The 17552-nt window shown below is 46.4% G+C and overlaps 1 protein-coding gene across 1 annotated transcript in view; it reads right to left on the bottom strand.

The window, feature by feature from the left end:
• The window catches only part of SFMBT2 (Scm like with four mbt domains 2), a 202799-nt gene that overhangs the window by 91258 nt on the left and 93989 nt on the right, over positions 1-17552 (bottom strand). The window lies entirely within an intron of this gene.

Here is a 17552-nt window from a genome sequence, read left to right as displayed (position 1 = left end):
GTTTTCCCCTGACAACAGACTATGGGGGAGCATCCATCCTACAGTAAGGAAATTAAGACACAGAGAGGTTAAGTTATCTAAGCAAGGACACAGAGCTCACCAGAGAAGCCAGATTCAAATCCAAGTGGTCTGCCTATGTCCATGATTAACTTCAGGTTATAGACCTGACTGGCAGGTAAAGGCCAATAAAGGGATCTTTTATTTATTATTGCTAATTAGTAAACAAATAAACAAACCTTTTGTAGCCTATGGGCTCCTAAAATTTTATTTCAAAGACAGATATTGCCAGGTTAAAAAGTAACAGCTACTGATACTGATCATTTACTTGACCTCCAATTTTTGCTGTTAATTCATAATACTTTTTCAGTGGCTTATGAAAAACAGTGTGTCAGAGAACTGTGACACTAAAAATTAGCCCCAAGATGTTCATATACAATCAGTCTTCATCAAAAATTAACAAGCGATTTTTACTAACTGCTCTCGTGTATTCTTTAAGCAATGAAAATTTAAGAACTATGTGCAGCAAAATGCCTATGGTGCCTTTTAAGCAAGCTATCCTTCGTCGATACCCATCTTCTCACATTATCAATGTTAACCTAGACAGGTTAATCTGATGAACGTGGTTAATCTAGTCAATGTTCCCGGCTGCAAAGTGCACACGAATCTCAACCCGTCAGTAGTATTTTAAATACCACGTGTTAAGCATTAATCTACACGGAATGAAGAGCAAGCGGATGATGCAGCTCCTAACACTGAGAAGCTTGAAATTTAGTTAGAAAATGACGAAGCAGGGATAAATACGAAATGTCATGCTGGAAAAAGAAGAGCGGACAAACCACAGTGTCTTCAGCTGTTTGGCTTTTCAGCTCTGGCTGAGGTGTTATTTTATTTCACCCAGGATGCAGAAGTCAAGGAGATCGGACAACCTCAGGGCATTCTCCCCTGGTGCAGGGGTCCATGCTGGTCCCCCACAGCTCCCAACATCAGCCTCTGCTGCGGTCCCTGCTTTGGAAGGGACTGTCATGCCTGGAAAAGGTGATGGCTCCTTCTGGAAGAATCAAACACAGCTACTGAAGAAACACCACTGCAGAGAGCAGTCTTCATATTAGTCGTGAGTAAGCACCACCCCAAACTTCTCTGGCAGACTTGATAAAGCTTCAGGGTGAGCAGCGGAGTTCTTTATCAAACAGACAAATGACTGTGAGTATTAATCCAGAGGAGGAAATGAAGCATGTGCCCAGCAGGACACAGGAGAAAGAAGAGACAAGAAAGATGGAACGTTCCATCGTTTTCGGTGCCCCTCATCAGCCACATTCCTCCTTGAACACGACTCATCTCTCTGCATTTATTTTAGGGGCTTGAAGAGCTGCAGGTTATGCCCTCAAAATTTGCTATGTGGCTATCACAGACTCCTAAAATAGCTGATGCTTCTTGCTACCCCTGCTTCCCTAGAGAAATACACCTCACGTGATAGAACAATATGAAGAATGGGGCCCCTGAGAGAATGAGTTCAAACTAATTAACACAATACAATTAAAATGCACTTGGTGAGGATTTCAATGTAAGAAAAGCAGTTGCGTCCCTCCTTGTGTGGAAACCAGACTCCTAACCCAAGCTCCATAATCAAATGCTACAGGAGATTTTCCAGAGGGGGCAATATGAGCCTCGGTCTTTAATTCTTTGGTTTCTCCTTTTTGCTTATGTTGATATGAAATAAAATGGGCAAAAAATAGATATGCAATTTCCCCCCCCCCACGCACACATATTTTTAAGCACCAAAATCTCTCTCTTTTTTTTTTTTTTAAGAAGGCTCCATGCTGAGCTCGAACTCACCACCCTGAGATCGAGACCTGAGCTGCGCTCAAGAGTCGGACGCTTAACTGACTGAGCTACCCAGGCTCCCCGAGCACCCAAATCTCTTAGTGTATCAACAAAAATATTGCACAGTGTAATTTTATTCAGTTCCAAAATGGCAATTTTTTGGTCCACAGGGTACTCAGATGTTGCACATGCATCTTTTCAAAGGCCCCAATTAATTTATATAATTTCTAAAAATAGGCTTCAGTGAAGTCAAAGGAAGGTTTTAATTAGCATTACATTCAAATTGATATATAATGAACTATGCTTTAATGCTTTTACTCATATCAGCACGATATGTCATGCAAAAAAAAAAAAAAAAAGATCCAGTGCAATTTATCATATTGTTCCTCTTTTTGTTTTACCAGAGATCTAGTGCTCATATGTTCACTAGAAAATTACTCTCATTACCTTAGTTTCATCTAAAAATGGACATTAGGATGCCAGCATTTATTAAATCAATAGCATTATTACATTTTAATTCCACTGCACTGAATTAAATTTATCCAATGAAATATTTATAACGAAAATGTAATAAAAAATCTGTATGCCGAACACTAATCAGCATTTCCATTCTTTACTTACAGCTGTAAATAGTAGTTTTATCTATTAGTCATGCAGTAAATCAAGTTAAAAAATAGTAAGGAGAAAATGTAGTACTACATACTTCAACCTGAACCACAAGATTTATAACAGTTAACTAGAGTAGACCTATTTCACAGTAAGTCCAAAAACTGGTACACTAGGTTTAAAAAAAAGAAGGAAAAAAAAAAAAGCAGAGCACCGAGAATGCCTTTCATTATTAACATTTAGCACCATAAAAGCATTTGTAAGTGGCAAGAAATTCAACCTTACTTACAGCAGCACTAGGGGAAAAACCACGGCTGAGTTGGTGTGATTACATTCCCACTTATTTCATCCTCTCCCTCTGATAAAACCAGGGCATCTCTTCCCGTTTCCACAGCAACGCTCGGGGTGGGGGCGGGGGCGGGGGCGGGGGGGGGGGGGGGTTGGAGGGAGTCTAAGCGCCCTGGGCTGAGGAAGAGCATGGTGGCCGCTCTGGGGGGACGGGGAGCCCAAGCTTCACAGTCCAGTGATGGAACGGAGCTGACATACTGTTGGGTGACCCTTCTGCTGACAGCCCCAAATGCAACCCAACGGCTGTCTTGCAAATTATGACCATGGCCCTGAACGGTCCCCACTGGGGTGGACACCACCCTTCAGAGATAGAAAGAAGAGTGGGTAATGAGCACAACTCTTCCACAAAGTAGGCTGATTTTGTGCTCCGGCCTTTCCAGACACGGGCAGAAGCGACTGTAGCCCAGAGAGCGTACGCGCCTCTGAACAGTGTTCTGACACAGGGGGAGGATCCCACAGTTTTAAGCGTCAACTGCCAGGCAGCCTGGCACGGACCTAATAACGGTTAAAAGTCTCCAGCGCCCTCCTCACATCCTGGCTGTCGTCCACTGCTACTGGTCCACCTGTTTCCGGGGGAGGAAGGGGTCTTTCTCTGGACTAAGGCTTCTCCACCTTGGCACTGTTGGCATTTGGGGGCCCGATAATGCTTTGCTGGGGGCGCCGTCCTGAGCACTACGGGATGGTCAGCTACATCTCTGGCCTCCACCCTCGAGGCACCAGCAGCCGGCTCCCAGGTGTGGCCATCACACCCCCTCCAGACGCTGTCACACACCCCCTAGCGGGCAAATCCTCCCCAGCCGAGGACCACCCATTCAGACCCGGTCGAGAGGGAAGGCGGTCTCGCTGAGGGGACACCTGCACGCGTGAGCTCCTCCCTCTTCACGTTCGATGAGCCCTTTGGTTCTCTTTGCCTCTGTCTCCAACATTTAGTCAACCTGGAAGCTGTCCAGTCTCTTGGTCTGATGAGCCCTGCAGACCATCCCTTTTAGTTCTGACTTACTAGATGCTGTCCCAACAAGGCCTGGAAATCCTGACTGGGCACCTGGGCCAGTCTACACTGCAGATCCAGTGTTGTTACTTACCCTCCCAAGGCCACCGCTCTGCACACCTAATGTATGTCTTGAGGAGATGCTGTCATGGATGAAGGGAACAAACACCATATTCACAATACGGTGTTACGCCACAGAAACTCTGTGTAACACAATAATGATAAATGACTCAGGTACTTGTTAACCTGCCGGCCTCCCACCATGCAGCAACGGGTTTGTTATTTGTAAGGACTAAACTCTCACTTCAAAGCTACAGACAAGCAGACCAGTCACCCAGTGGGTACTATTCCCTGAGGCGAGCTTTACCCATTAGGCCACCTTGACATGGCCAGGCCAGAAAACCTTACTCGAACTGGCATATACCGTAAGGAAATCCGTTATGTCCCATAATACATTGTTCCACTCAAGGCTGCTGGTTAAGGGGCCGGCATCCACGCCATACACAGCCTGCGTTCATCCCATCCTTCTCCACACTCTGGGGGACTACCTCGCTCAGTTCAGCTCTCCCCAGGGCCTGGAGATGGCTGCAGAGTCCCAGGATCCTCAGCCAGATGGGATAAAGCGCAGAGGAAGGAGAGAGAGCCGCCTCTTCCCCACGCCTCTTCTGAAAACAAGGTCACCTATGATAGAAACCATGCAACTGGCTTTCTCAGATACTGTTGACCCAAACTGGTCGTAGGCCTCTTCCCAAGCTAATTGTGGTCCAGGAAAATGGGGCCCCTATTACTGGCCCACACCAGTGGTTCTACTTCTACACGGAGTACGGGCATTTGAAATAAATGGGGGCATTTGTTAATTATGACCATAAAGAATCATCCTGCCCTAAAAGCCCACAGAGCCTCTGTCATGTCCTCTGTGATGGAACAAGGAGGGGTCACTCAGTATATTCCAGCTGACATGATACTTTGATAGGCAAATACTTTATCCTCTCAGGATTTATTTTCTCATCCTTTGTTGCAATAATACTCATCGGGCTCAGCTCTTAAATACCCTCATGTACTTCTAAAGACTGTTCAAAAGCAAAACGGAAAAGATCTCGGCCCTGGGATTCAGATAGGTCTGTGTGTGTGTCCTGGATCCACCATGGGCTCCCGGCACAGGGTAGGATGGGGGCTCAACTTCTCTGAGCCTGGAGACTCCCCAAGCATCCAGGAAGACCAAGGACGCCTACTGTGTCGAGCCGCTCTGTAGAAAATGTCACAGCACATGGAGAGGGCCCAGGGCCAATCCTCCCACCCTGTGGGGCTCAATAACCAGAACTCTCCCAGGGGAGCATGACGCTGGCTTTCGTGCAAAGCATCCCCAGCTTTACTTGCACTTCTTATCTTGCGCCTTGGTACCCCACCCTAATGGGTCTGAAGGGTTTCTATATATTCCAGAGATACTCCAAAGGTGTGCGACTCATCGCACAAGAACAAGGATTTGTAACACTTCCTATCCTGGCCTGGCCTGGCTCACCTCCTCACCTCCTCACGGACGCACCTGCAGCCTCTCAGAATCACTGGTAGCTCAGAAACAATTAAGGTCCAGTGAATGGACCAATTTGTACAAAATCACAACTGAAATAACTAAAGTTTCTGAACTCCTCTGCAGACTGGAGTTAAGTATGCATGCATGTAAGTAACTTTGGGAAAATCAAGATGCTAGGGGCAAGAATCAGTCCTGCTAGGACCTAGAAATCTCAACAGCAACCACACATGGGACATGCTGGTAAATATTAACAAGCTTTAAGTTGGATCTCTACTATTCTAAACTTACTCTTTCCTCTTCTTAAATGTTAAACACAACATTACATATTCATGTAAAGTTTATCTGATTTGTTTATCCTTCTAGTTATACGTGGGACTGGAGACAATACTGGAGGTAGATTTTCTTTTTCTTTTTTTTTTTTTTTTAAGATTTTATTAGAGAGAGATAGCGAGAGAGGGAACACAAGCAGGGGGAGTGGGAGAGGGAGAAGCAGGCTTCCCGCGGAGCAGGGAGCCCGATGCGGGGCTCGATCCCAGGACCCCGGGATCATGACCCGAGCCGAAGGCAGACACTTAACGACTGAGCCACCCAGGTGCCCCTGGAGGCAGATTTTCATCTTACCCTTGACTTCATGCCATTAAGACAAGGTAACTCAGGAGGGACGGCTGTCCAAGCAAGTGAAGATTCCCATGCTTTCATTTATACTCACGATACACACAAACCCCCTCAGAGTGCCTTTCTCAAGGCAGGATGGAGCTTAGTGAAAGTTGGGGGTTCACGGCACATAAGCATCAGTGTGCTGGGACCCTCGTTTTCTATTAGATCATAAACCCCTGAAGGAAAGGATTTAGACTCCTCCTTATGCCAATCTCCCTCCTTGAGATACTGCAATTTGCAAGTGCCTGTTTATAAAAGGCACATGGAGATTGGAAGCCCAACCTAACGGGAGCGCCTGGTTGGCTCATTCGGTTGAGCGTCTGACTCTTGATTTCGGCTCAAGTCATGATCTCAGCATCATGAGACGAGCCCCGTGTCAGGCTCTGCACTCAGCATGGAGCCTGCTCAAGAGTCTCTCCCTCTCCCTCTCCCTCCTCTGCCCTCCCCCCACTCGCACACTCTCTCTCAATAAATAAATGATCTTTAAAAAAAAAAAGTCCAACCTAACCTACAAAGGATCTCTGTGTGTTTTTGGTGGAAAGAAAACTGCCTCTATACAATTTTATTGTGGCCCATTACCAAATCCTCCGTAGAACAAACAAGTAGAACCGCTTCTTAATTATTCTTACCAGTGGAGAGTGGCAAGGAAAATCCGAACAGATAAGAATACAACACGACAATCCCTTCCAAATGTTTCTGTCTTAGAGATGCACGCTGTGCCCCCGCCCCACATCCCAACCCCGATTACACGGAGTCCAAGCTCATATTATCCTGCCTTCCCTGAAACGACAGTACCTGGCCGGAACCAGAATAATCAGTGGCAAACAGAAGCCATTTGGGAATGATAACTCCCGGAGCAGATAACAGAAAGTTGACTCTATTCTTAAATTCTTCATGTTCAGAATTAAAAGCGAGGCGCTATCAGGCCGACTGCAGGCAGCCGTGTTGGGGCCCCTGCGCTCGCGCCATCGTTAGAAGCCAATGCCATGGATCCAGGCTTTGCCATTTTTATATTTACATTTATTGCCTGACCAAACCTGCCCTCTCTTGCATGTCTCCAAGCTCATAAAAACGAGATGGCCCCCATCATCCTCTCTGCGTTATGGAATTCACGTGCCATGGTTCATGAACCCGGAGCACACGAGGAACAGCCGTGAACTCCCTCCCTCTCTACACATCAGGAAGGACTGAACTTCTCTGCCATCTAGCACCCCGGAGAGGCTCTGCTTCAAAAACCTCTCCAAAGTCCTTGACGAACTGAGAATAGCTAAGGAGGGGCGCCGCACGCACCTTGCAGAGCCTATGGCCTCATGCCCAGGTGTGTGGTGAGCCCAGAACAGGACAGGACCCCAGGGGGCGAGCCGTCTGTCGGATACCAAAATGACCCCCTGTCTAAGACAGCCCCTTCTTGAAAAAGAACATTTGGGTTTAACTTGATGAGACCATTTATTTGCTAAATTGTCTGGTATCAGACACCGTGCCATGCAGGACATGGAATGTAATGCCAAAGAAATGAAGTGTTGGCCCCACACAGGTGGCCGAAAGCAGATTTTGGGAGAATCTAAGTGTCCCACCTGAAGGCCAAACTTAGCCATGAGGGGATATTTGCTGTATTTAGTGGCGGAACAAGAGAAAAAGAAATCAGTCACCACAGAAACCACAACCTCACTATCCGTCCTCACGGAACAGCTCCCATGCTTTCCTACCCCTCTGGCTGTAGCAGATGCAATGAGAAAGAAAAGCTTTTCTCTCTTTGCCACACTTCAACTTCTCTCTCCAGCCTTTCACCTAGGTCTCGATCCTCAAATACGGAAGAGGTTCCCTCCGACGGGTTAAATCTACAATCACACCGACAGGTACCTAATTCAAAGCTGAAGAGAGCTAAAGAAATCACGGGCTGGGGGATCGTCGGGGCAGTAGGAGCACTTTCTGAACACTCTTCACAGAGAAGACGTACGTGCTAGAATGTCTGCCTTTCTCTGTCCGTTTGCTTGTGTTGAAAAATAGTAATACTAGTCATGGCTGCGTGCGGCATCTTCTTTGACCAATGAGCCTTCTCCCAGCGGCCCCTTCCCTTGGTTGGCTCAACGCTAACCTCTGGAGAGAGCGAGCTGCAATGAAGAAATCATGACTGGCACAGCTTGAGACAGGATCAAACGGCATCTAGCTTGTCTCTTGGCCATCACGAAAGCCCTTTATGAACAGACTGCGAAGGCACCCTTTAAGGCAAATCAGTTATGTATACATAGTCTGGGATCCTTTTAACAGATACTTCTGTCGAAGACGACAGACACCAAGAGACCTCGTGTTTTTTCCAAGTACTAGACCAAGTACTCTCTTCTGATCCTCTGTGAGTCTTGACGAAGGCTCCCAGTAACCTCCACATCAGCCACAGATATCTATCGAGAATTGGCAATAATGCGATGGATCGTGGCTAGAGTCTGGGCGTCCATATCCCATAGAAAACACATCTCTCCCTCAGCTTCCTATAAAAATAGAAATGATCTGAAATCATCAGCTGCCACACCCAAATCTCATCTACGCGGTTATGGTGCGTATCTAAGGAACATGGATGAGACCCTGGGAAAGACAGGCCATACCGTGGAACACCAGATGCCCAGAAGGCAGAATGCAGTCACTCCGAGGTAGCTACTGAGGCCGACGGGACAGTAGGAGGCCATTCCTCAAGCTCCTGGTTATCTGCACGGATCTGTTTAATGAGTGAATGATACACTACACCCAGCACCTTACAATGCATGCCTGCAAACACCAAGAGAGGTAGTAAGGGCCGGACACTCTGAAAAGAAAACAAGCCCCCACACAACCCTGGTGACTCTGATCATCGTCAGCAAGATGCACACACTGACACAGCAACCTCACTAGCCATGGGATCTCACAGACGCTGAGATGTTTCCTCGATTCCAACGCATCCCTAAGATTCTTCTCAGTGCTCTCAGCTGTTTCCTCTCAGCCACAGACGGACACAGGTAGTCTGAGCTAGTCACGAAAATACCAGCTCCTCGGCCAATCCACCACAGCTCACTGTTCAGAGCCACTCACATGGGATTCGCCCCACCGACATAACACTTGCCACCTCAGAGTCTCCATTCTTCAGAGTTGATTTTTGTACTTACTTCTTCACTAAAACCATTCAAGAATTTTTATTGCGTGCTTACAATGTGCCAGGCACCGTTCAGGGCCCTGGGGATGGAGCCACAATCTGCTTATTGGAAGCTTGTGCTCTAGCTAGGGGGGGAACAGATCTGAGGCAGAAAAAGCCAATGAATACAGAATATGTATGCATGGGGATCAGTGCTACGACAAGCACGATGACAGCGGGAGGAAAGACGATGGTGGAGAACGTTGCTTCTTATTTTAAGCAGAGACCTGAACACAGTGAGGGAGGATGCCATGCAGGCATCTAGGGTCATGTTCCAGGCAGACAGAGCATGACTGCAAAGGCCTAAGCAGGGGCAGCTCCGTGTTGGAGGGGCAGCAGTCTCCCAGAGGGTGGGGTGCCACCTGGGAAGGCCTCAGCCAGAGGACGGGCTCAGACAGAGAGCCCACAGGGAGCAGGACCATGCCGGACCCAGGACAGCACGCCCTGAGCAGGAGGAGATGCCACCGGAGAGTTACAAGCAAAAGAGTGACAGGATCTGAATCTTGTTTGAAAAGAATCACTCTGGCCACAGAGAAGCAATGATCAGCAGCTAAGGATAGAGTTCTGAAACTAACACAGCAGTCCAGGACAGAGGGATGGCAAGCTTGTCCTTGGGGCTGTGCTGATGGACCAAGAGGAGAGTGACTGAATTTGGGACAGTCTGTGATGGTAGAGCCGCCAGGCTTTGTCGATAGATGGAACAGAGATGTGCAGAAAAGGAATAATATGTACAGCAGGGCAGAGACCGCAATCCTTGGAAAGGGCCTGCTTGCGGGGTTAGCCCTGGGCTGCCATCTGGGAAGAGGGCTTGTAAACAGCACCCTACACTGATAAAAAGTTCCCCCTACCTAAAAGAGTGGCCCGCTGTGCCAAGATTGTTTGTACAAACAATATGATCTAAACTTCCTTCTGGAAGTCTAGGACTTGGACCCGTGCTAGGCAGAGGGTGCCTACGTGGCCAGCACCCAATAAAACCCCTGGGCCAGGCCTCTGATGAGCTCCCCTGGCAGACAACAGTAAGCACATGTTGTCACAATGAAGAGTCGTCCCTGGGACACTCCGGAAGAGAGGACCCTTGGAGGCTTATACCGGAGTTTCCAGAGTGCACGCCATGCTGCTCTTCTTTCTGCTAATTTTGCTTTACAGCCTTTTGCTGTCATGGACTAACCATGACTGTCTCCTCATCTTCATCCTCTGAGTCCTGGCGGTCACTAACCCTGGGGTTGAGCTGGAGATGGGAAAGAGCCAGGCTTCGGGGACGGCACCATGGTTCTGGGCTCGAGTCTCTGTGGCTTTTACTTACTGCCACTCTTCCGCCAATCTCTAACAGCTTACTTGGAATTTCAAACACACTTGAGATTTTAAACTTTTTTTTCCAATGGAATGGAAGAAAAAATATTCGAGCAAGTTCACTTCTTTAAGGGATACAAATGGATAACGGGTTTTAGGGACATTTCAAGTAACATTCTTTCCTTGCAATTACAAGGTGTGGTCGCGAGTGAAGTGAGATGGAGTGTGCGCTTTCCCCGGGCTACACATCGGTATTCCCCTCAGGGAAAAATGCTTGGTTTCAATTAACTGGCAAACTGGGGACTCCAGCTTCTTACTTGTAGATCTCTTTGATGTATGTAGGAGTCATCACTGAAATGTCCACAACTTAACACTGGCAGATGAGTGGAGTCAGAAATGTAGATTGCAGCTCATGAGAACTGCAGAGAATGAAAAGGAACTGTGATTAGAGAAGGTTTCTGAATGTCTGGCACATAGAATGTTATGTTAATTGAAGCTACACTCTTATTTTCCCATGTCCCTCAGCCCCATTTGTAAGATTTAACTGAATTCCCCCAAATCCAGACATCAGATATTTAGTGCAACTGAAAACTGAAACAGAACAGAAATCGCTGACTACTTTTCTTCTAGTCTCATCACTTGGACAGTAGGACTTGTCAACAATCAAATGATGGGTTGCAAAGGTTACCTAACAAGGAAAAAGGAAACCACAAGACGCCGTGCTGATGTGCACTGTGGTCACCTCTATAAACTTACCTTTCTTCATGGGTAAACGAGTAGTAATATATGGATTTTCTTAGCAAATATATTAGGTCCCTTAATAATGAGGCTGGTTTGCAGGGAAAAAAAAATTATTTTTCAATATAATGCATTTTTTTATTATCCCTTTCCCTTTGTTTGGTACCCATTTCATCAGTTCCTTGTCTTTCAAATGAATGGACACTTTTGAAGATCCTCTGCATTTTCCAAATAAGGGAAATCAGAATTCCCACTAAAACACGGTACCCAAAAGCCATTCCAAGTGTTCTCGCAGATCAAGGGTAAATCACAGCAGGGATACTAATGATGAGCTTGTTTTTACAGCATCACTGTCCATATTCATGCGAGATGAGGGTATGGTAACACTAGCGGACTGCGTTTAATAGACATACACACACAGATACCAAACCACGTGTGTGAACACGTCCCCAGAGTGACAAACACCGCAGCATAATGAGATTCATTCCATCAAAATACCCATTTTATCCACAGTGTAAAAATAATAAAAAAAAGAACTGCTTTGAAATACTGCTCAACTCCAGCCACTAATATGCCATAGCTTCGACTTCTCCCTTGCAACAGTTGCACACTATGGCAATTTTCCATAACAACATGCATCGAGGAGGACTCATGACTGAATCCAAACATGTATAGCTTTTACCATAATGAAAATAATAGAAGTAAGTTTGCCTGCTGAGAAGCAGTGATGATCAAACAGTGATAACAGAGGGGGAAAAAAAAACACATAAGTTCTATTTTTGTACCCTGCAGAATATTGCTCACCAAAACCTACAAAAACTTGAGACAAAAAAAAAAAAAACCTCTCGTTTCTATTAACATGAAGGGACTGTTAAGACAGTCTGAACCTCATCCCGTGTCCCCATGCAATTTTTCTGAGCTTAATTACTCCCATGTAAGTAGGATAGCTCAGTACAGAGTACTATTCTATGATTTCTTAAATTACTATACATTCAGGACATGTGGTTGTACTGGGTTGCATAATGTCCCCTAAAAATTCGCATCCACCCAGAACCTGGGAATGGAACCTTATTTAGAAACAAGGTCTCTGCAGGTGCAGTCAAGTTAAACTGAAGTGGTACGGCATGAGCACGGGCCCACAGCAAATGATGGGTGTCCCCATAAGCAGAGGGAAACTGGGACAGAGAGGGGAGAAAGCCACATGGAGGCAGAGGCCGGAGGTAGGCTGCCACAACCCAAGAGATGCTAAGGACTGCAGGCAAACCACCAGAAGCCAGGACACACGCATGGGACAGCCTCTCCCCCGGAGGCTTGGGAGGGAGCATGCCCTGCCGACACCTCGATTTCCACTTCTGGCCTCCAAAACTATGACCTAAAAAATTTCCATTGTTTTTAGCTACCCAGTTTGTGGTCATTTATTATAACAGCCTCAGGATGGTGGTTGTTCTCACGATTCCAAAATTCAACATATAAATATCCACTCCCTACAAAGCATGGCTGAGAAAGTGAAACTGCCCACTTCTTTTCCACCGAATTGAAATAAGAGGAAACATTCATGAAAGTGCCTCACGAGCTTTAAGAACACATAATTTTCAACTCGACCCATTTTTATTTATGAAAATGCCCATTCCATCTGTCCTGTGAAAAACAGGAACTATTCAGTATCTACTCTTAGAGCAACTTATTCATTATGAACAAAGCATTGAGGGCAATGAGAACTCTCAGCAGTGCCCCCCCCCAAAGAATAGTCTGAATTCTTTTTTTTTTTTTTTTAAAGATTTTATTTATTTATTTGAGACAGAGAGAATGAGATACAGAGAGCATGAGAGGGAGGAGGGTCAGAGGGAGAAGCAGACTCCCTGCCGAGCAGGGAGCCCGATGCGGGACTCGATCCAGGGACTCCAGGATCATGACCTGAGCCCAAGGCAGTCGCTTAACCAACTGAGCCACCCAGGCGCCCAGAATAGTCTGAATTCTAACAGGAAAACCCTAAAGTGAGGGAAGAAGGTCCCTAAATTTTGAGAAATGTAGACAAATGATGAGACCCTGGAATCGGAAGTCAATAGCATTTTGCAGAGTAGCTGCTCAATAAATGTTTAATGAATTAGTAAATTATTAATTAAAAATGTATCAGGATTATTAGCCTTTCTACATTTTCTGTCTTAGTACTCACGGTTCTGAATAGTAAGTCTGTATATCCAATTAAACCACGACTACATTAACTCAAAATATTTTAAATCAATGAGTTAAATACACTGGTCAAGAATTTGTTCATACATTTGACAGGACTTCCTGAGCCCTACTGCCGCCACGGAGTCTGGCTGAATGGATTCAACACTGAACAAGACAGACACGGTCCGTGCCTTCCTGAAGCTTCAGTTAGGCAAAATGACATGGACAGTCCACCAAGAACGACACAGACAACGAAGTCTAAGTGTGAGCTGGGCGACAAGGCACGACAGAGACGCGTAAGGGAGTAGCAACAGAGGCCCAGGCCCCGGGAAGGCTTTGTAAGAGAATGCATATTTGCAGTTGAATCCTTCAGCAGGATCTAACAGAAAGAACAAGACAGGTACAAAAGGCATGTGATGAGCTGAGGAGAGGCCAGCACCTGGCACACAGGGGAGGCACCACACGTGAGGTGCACAGGGAAGCATGCATGGAGTCCAGCGGGCTCCCAACAACCTGGAAGGACGCGGGGGTGCTTCACCTACATCGCAGGCCACACGACGCTTGCATGGGGGTGCCAGATGCAGATGGCAAACGAAAACATTAATTTAACATCTTCCTAAACTCTAACCAAAATTCCAGTAAAGTTTTTTTCTTTTTTAAGACACGAACCCTCTCGATAGCGACAAAGGTATGGGAGCAAAAATGCAGACGAACAGGAAGGGACTAATTTAACACCATCAACAGAGCGAAATCCCGAGGCTTCAGCAGCTAAGCTGAGAACCAATCCAAGGAAACTGCAGAATCCTCAGGAGACTCAGAAGCCAGTAATACCACATGGGCCTAAAACTGGGAGTGAATGTGGGATATCTGGCGGGGGGTGGGGGCGTGCAGTTGGTTGAGCGTCTGACTCTTGGTTTCAGCTCAAGTCATGATCCCAGGGTCATGAGATGGATCCCCAAGTTGGGCTTGGTGCTCAGTGGGGAGTCTGCTTGAGATTCTCTCCTCTTCCCTCTAGCCCGCCCCCAGCCCTCCCCGTGCTCACACATGCTCTGTCTCTCAAATAAATAGAATCTTAAAAAAAAAAAAAAAAAAAAAAAAAACTGGCAGTAAATGGGAGCGGATGAGGGAAGAAGTCCCCTTCCCTACTCCAAAAGATCAACCATCCTCCCAGTCTCCAGCAGAGAGGGTGAAACAGATGGCCCCTGGACCGCGGGTGCAGATACCTGGGCCCTCAGTGCCAAAACCCCAGCCCTCTTCTGCCCCACTCACTCAACACCACCAGCGGCTGGACTTTGAGCCCCAGGCTGGAAGCTGAAAAACTTCCCCTGGAAAATCAGCACCATACAAAGAAGTAGCTCTCCAAGGTCATCTACACTGACCAGCTCTGCCCTCAGCTTTCTAACCCCCCTCTTACTCAAGAGCCACAGTCAAGGATTTTCAGCCTCCAACAAGAACGTCAGGAACCAAACCAACATGGAGGAAACAAATTATTCAGGGGAAAAAAGAAGACTTTCAAAAACCAGTAATTCCAACAAGATGAACTCATGCATCCATGTGGTAAGGAGAGGAGGCTATAAACAGCATTCAGCAAAAACCCACCAAAGAAGCGCTCGTAAAAACAGGACAGTGTAAATAAGTTCATAAAACTTCTCGAAGTGCCACCAACAGACAAGGAAATGAAAAGTAGAACTGAAAGGGGAAAAAAAAAAAAAAGTAAAAAGACAGTCCAGGAATAGCACGTCCACATACAGATCAAGAAAGCAAAAGAGCAGTGGAAGACATCATTTTAAACAAGAAACATCCCCAAATTAAAGGCAGACACCGGAGGTGGCCAGCACTGTGGAAGAAAAGAGATGTCCACCATGGCAATCAACTGCGAAATTGCAGGACAATGGAGGAAAATACAAGAGTCCAGAGAAGGGAGGGAAAATGGAGTGATACCTCTAAATTCTTGAGAAAGGTGACAGCGAGCCTAGAATTCTTTACCCAAACAATCAGGGATGCATAAAGAAAGAATAAAGACATTCTCATTCAAAGCGAGAAGGATACTGAAGGCCACCATCTTGAAGATGGCTTGCAGCATTGCCTCATCTTCATGACCTGAGGGGAGAACGCCAAAGCATGGCAGACCGACGAGGCTGCGGACAGTATTTGGCTCATTCTGACCAAACACTACACAAGTTCCCACTGCCTGCTCTAGGCCCAGCTGCCTGGAGCCGCGGAGAACATTCCATTCACTTCACAGAAGAGTAGTGCTTGGGCCTGTTCCTGGAACAGAGTAAGCTATAAAAGCAGAAAATATAAACCGACTGGTTCCTGTCCGTATTTCTCAGGATGTGCAGTACCTGGAGTTCAGCTGCAGCTCTGGCAGATGGCTCAACTACGATAAACCCTAATTCTCTTAAGACCAGCTCATGACTTTGTTGACTCTTGTCAACTGAGGAAAAGCAAAGCCAGCTTATTAACCAAACATCATCCAGCTATTTTCCCCTCCAAAGAGCAGGAAAAGGCCTCTTTTTTTTTTTTTTAAAGATTTTTTTTTTTTTTTAAGTAATCTCTACACCCAATGTGGGGCTCGAACCCACAACCTGGAGATCAAGAGTCACACCCTCCTCTGACTGAGCCTGCTAGGTGCCCCAGGCAAAGGCCTCTTCTGAAACAAGTAGGCTTATACCTGCTTCTTACCTTGTCAAAAGCAAATACATAACATTTAGGAAGACATACACTGGCAGTAACACTACAAAGAGAAGCAGCGAAATGATCCCCACAAAAGTGAGGGTGCCGGGTCCCCTCAAAGAGGCAGGAGAGCGCGTCGGGGAAGGACACGCTTCTGGTGGCGACCTCTCACATCTAGACTGGAGGTGCATAGTCGTGCTTTCATCCATTACTCTTTGAGCTCCTCACAGGTGTAGAATATACTTCAAAAGAAAATCTATTTTGTCAAGAGTGAGGGACAGGATCCAGTGTATACACTTAAAATATTACGAAGGCCACTGTGAAGAGAGTGGACACCAACTGTCGGGGTCCCCGGGGGGACACGCAGAGGCCATGGAGCCAGGTAAGTTATGGAAAAGCAAAAGCTGTTTTTCTTTCTTATTTTTTATCTTTTCCAGGCAGGATGTTATCAGGAAAGCAAGAAAGGAAGGAAGGAAAGAAGGAAGTGAGGGAGGGAAGATGGGAGAGGTGAGGAAAGAAGTATTCGATCAGTTAGCAAAAAAAAAAAAATGCCCAAGACATTGTTTTACTTCCAGCGATCACTAGCCCCTAGCAGCCTATTCCATCTATGCTGTTCTTCTAATACAGGAGGATCAAAACACTATAAAAGTCATCTACCCAATAACCTCAGAACATAATTTCATCTCTAGTTTCAAAAAAGCCATCTTTTTAACTCCAATTCTACAACAAGGAAAGTGCAGATCGAGAAGGTTCACAATTTGCCGTGACGGGTTCCAATTCTGAGTGAGGCCTTTGGGGTAACTGAAATTCAGGAAGCCCGCGCCCAGGCCCTAAACTCTTGCTGCCCATGGCACCTCACACCATCGGCATTTTGGTCTCCTCGGGGGACGTGTGTGGCAGAAATGTGCCCCCTCGGGCCTGGAAAACCACTTTCCTCCAGCCAACAGCGACCATGTTTGAGCCGCCCAAGGACTTGGGGTTCAGGGAGGGAGAGAACGTTTTGGGACTCCCTCTGGCCCGCACGGATCATCGCCCACAGCTTCGTATTCATCTATGTAGAAGGGCCAGGCATCATTTTACAGTGGTAAGAACCTGGTGATCCATTTCAGTTGTGTGTCCACCTCCCTTCTGTTAGCAACCCCCAGGCCGACTGCCCCTCGGATACTCACACACATTTCTCGGGCTATCCAGGAAACCGAACCATCAAGAGGAGCATCACTTTCTATTATTTTTACCAAATAAATACCAAAAATAGACTTGCTACGTGTCCTGTTCCTTTCGTAAGGGGTGAGGGAGCGCACATGAGGTGTTATTATTCTATAATAATACAAGATGGAGAAAAGCGGTAAAGCCACAGAATTCCAACCAGGCTTCTGTAATATGAGGAATTTGTGAAGATGACAAAACAGGGCAAAAGCACACAGGTAACATTTTAAACATTTCAAATGGGACCCCGCTGAGCAGGTAGCTCTTCCAACCGTGGAAAATGATTGGCTGTGAGAAACTTTTCACTGGAGAACGGTTAGTGTGGAGAAGAGTAAACAAGTCGCCACGGACCCACATCT

Source organism: Neomonachus schauinslandi, chromosome 5 (assembly GCF_002201575.2).
Source record: "Neomonachus schauinslandi chromosome 5, ASM220157v2, whole genome shotgun sequence".
NCBI classification, from domain to species: Eukaryota; Metazoa; Chordata; class Mammalia; order Carnivora; family Phocidae; genus Neomonachus; species Neomonachus schauinslandi.
The sequence above is the reverse complement of the archived record's forward strand: the minus strand, read 5'-3'. Positions and strand labels throughout refer to the sequence as shown.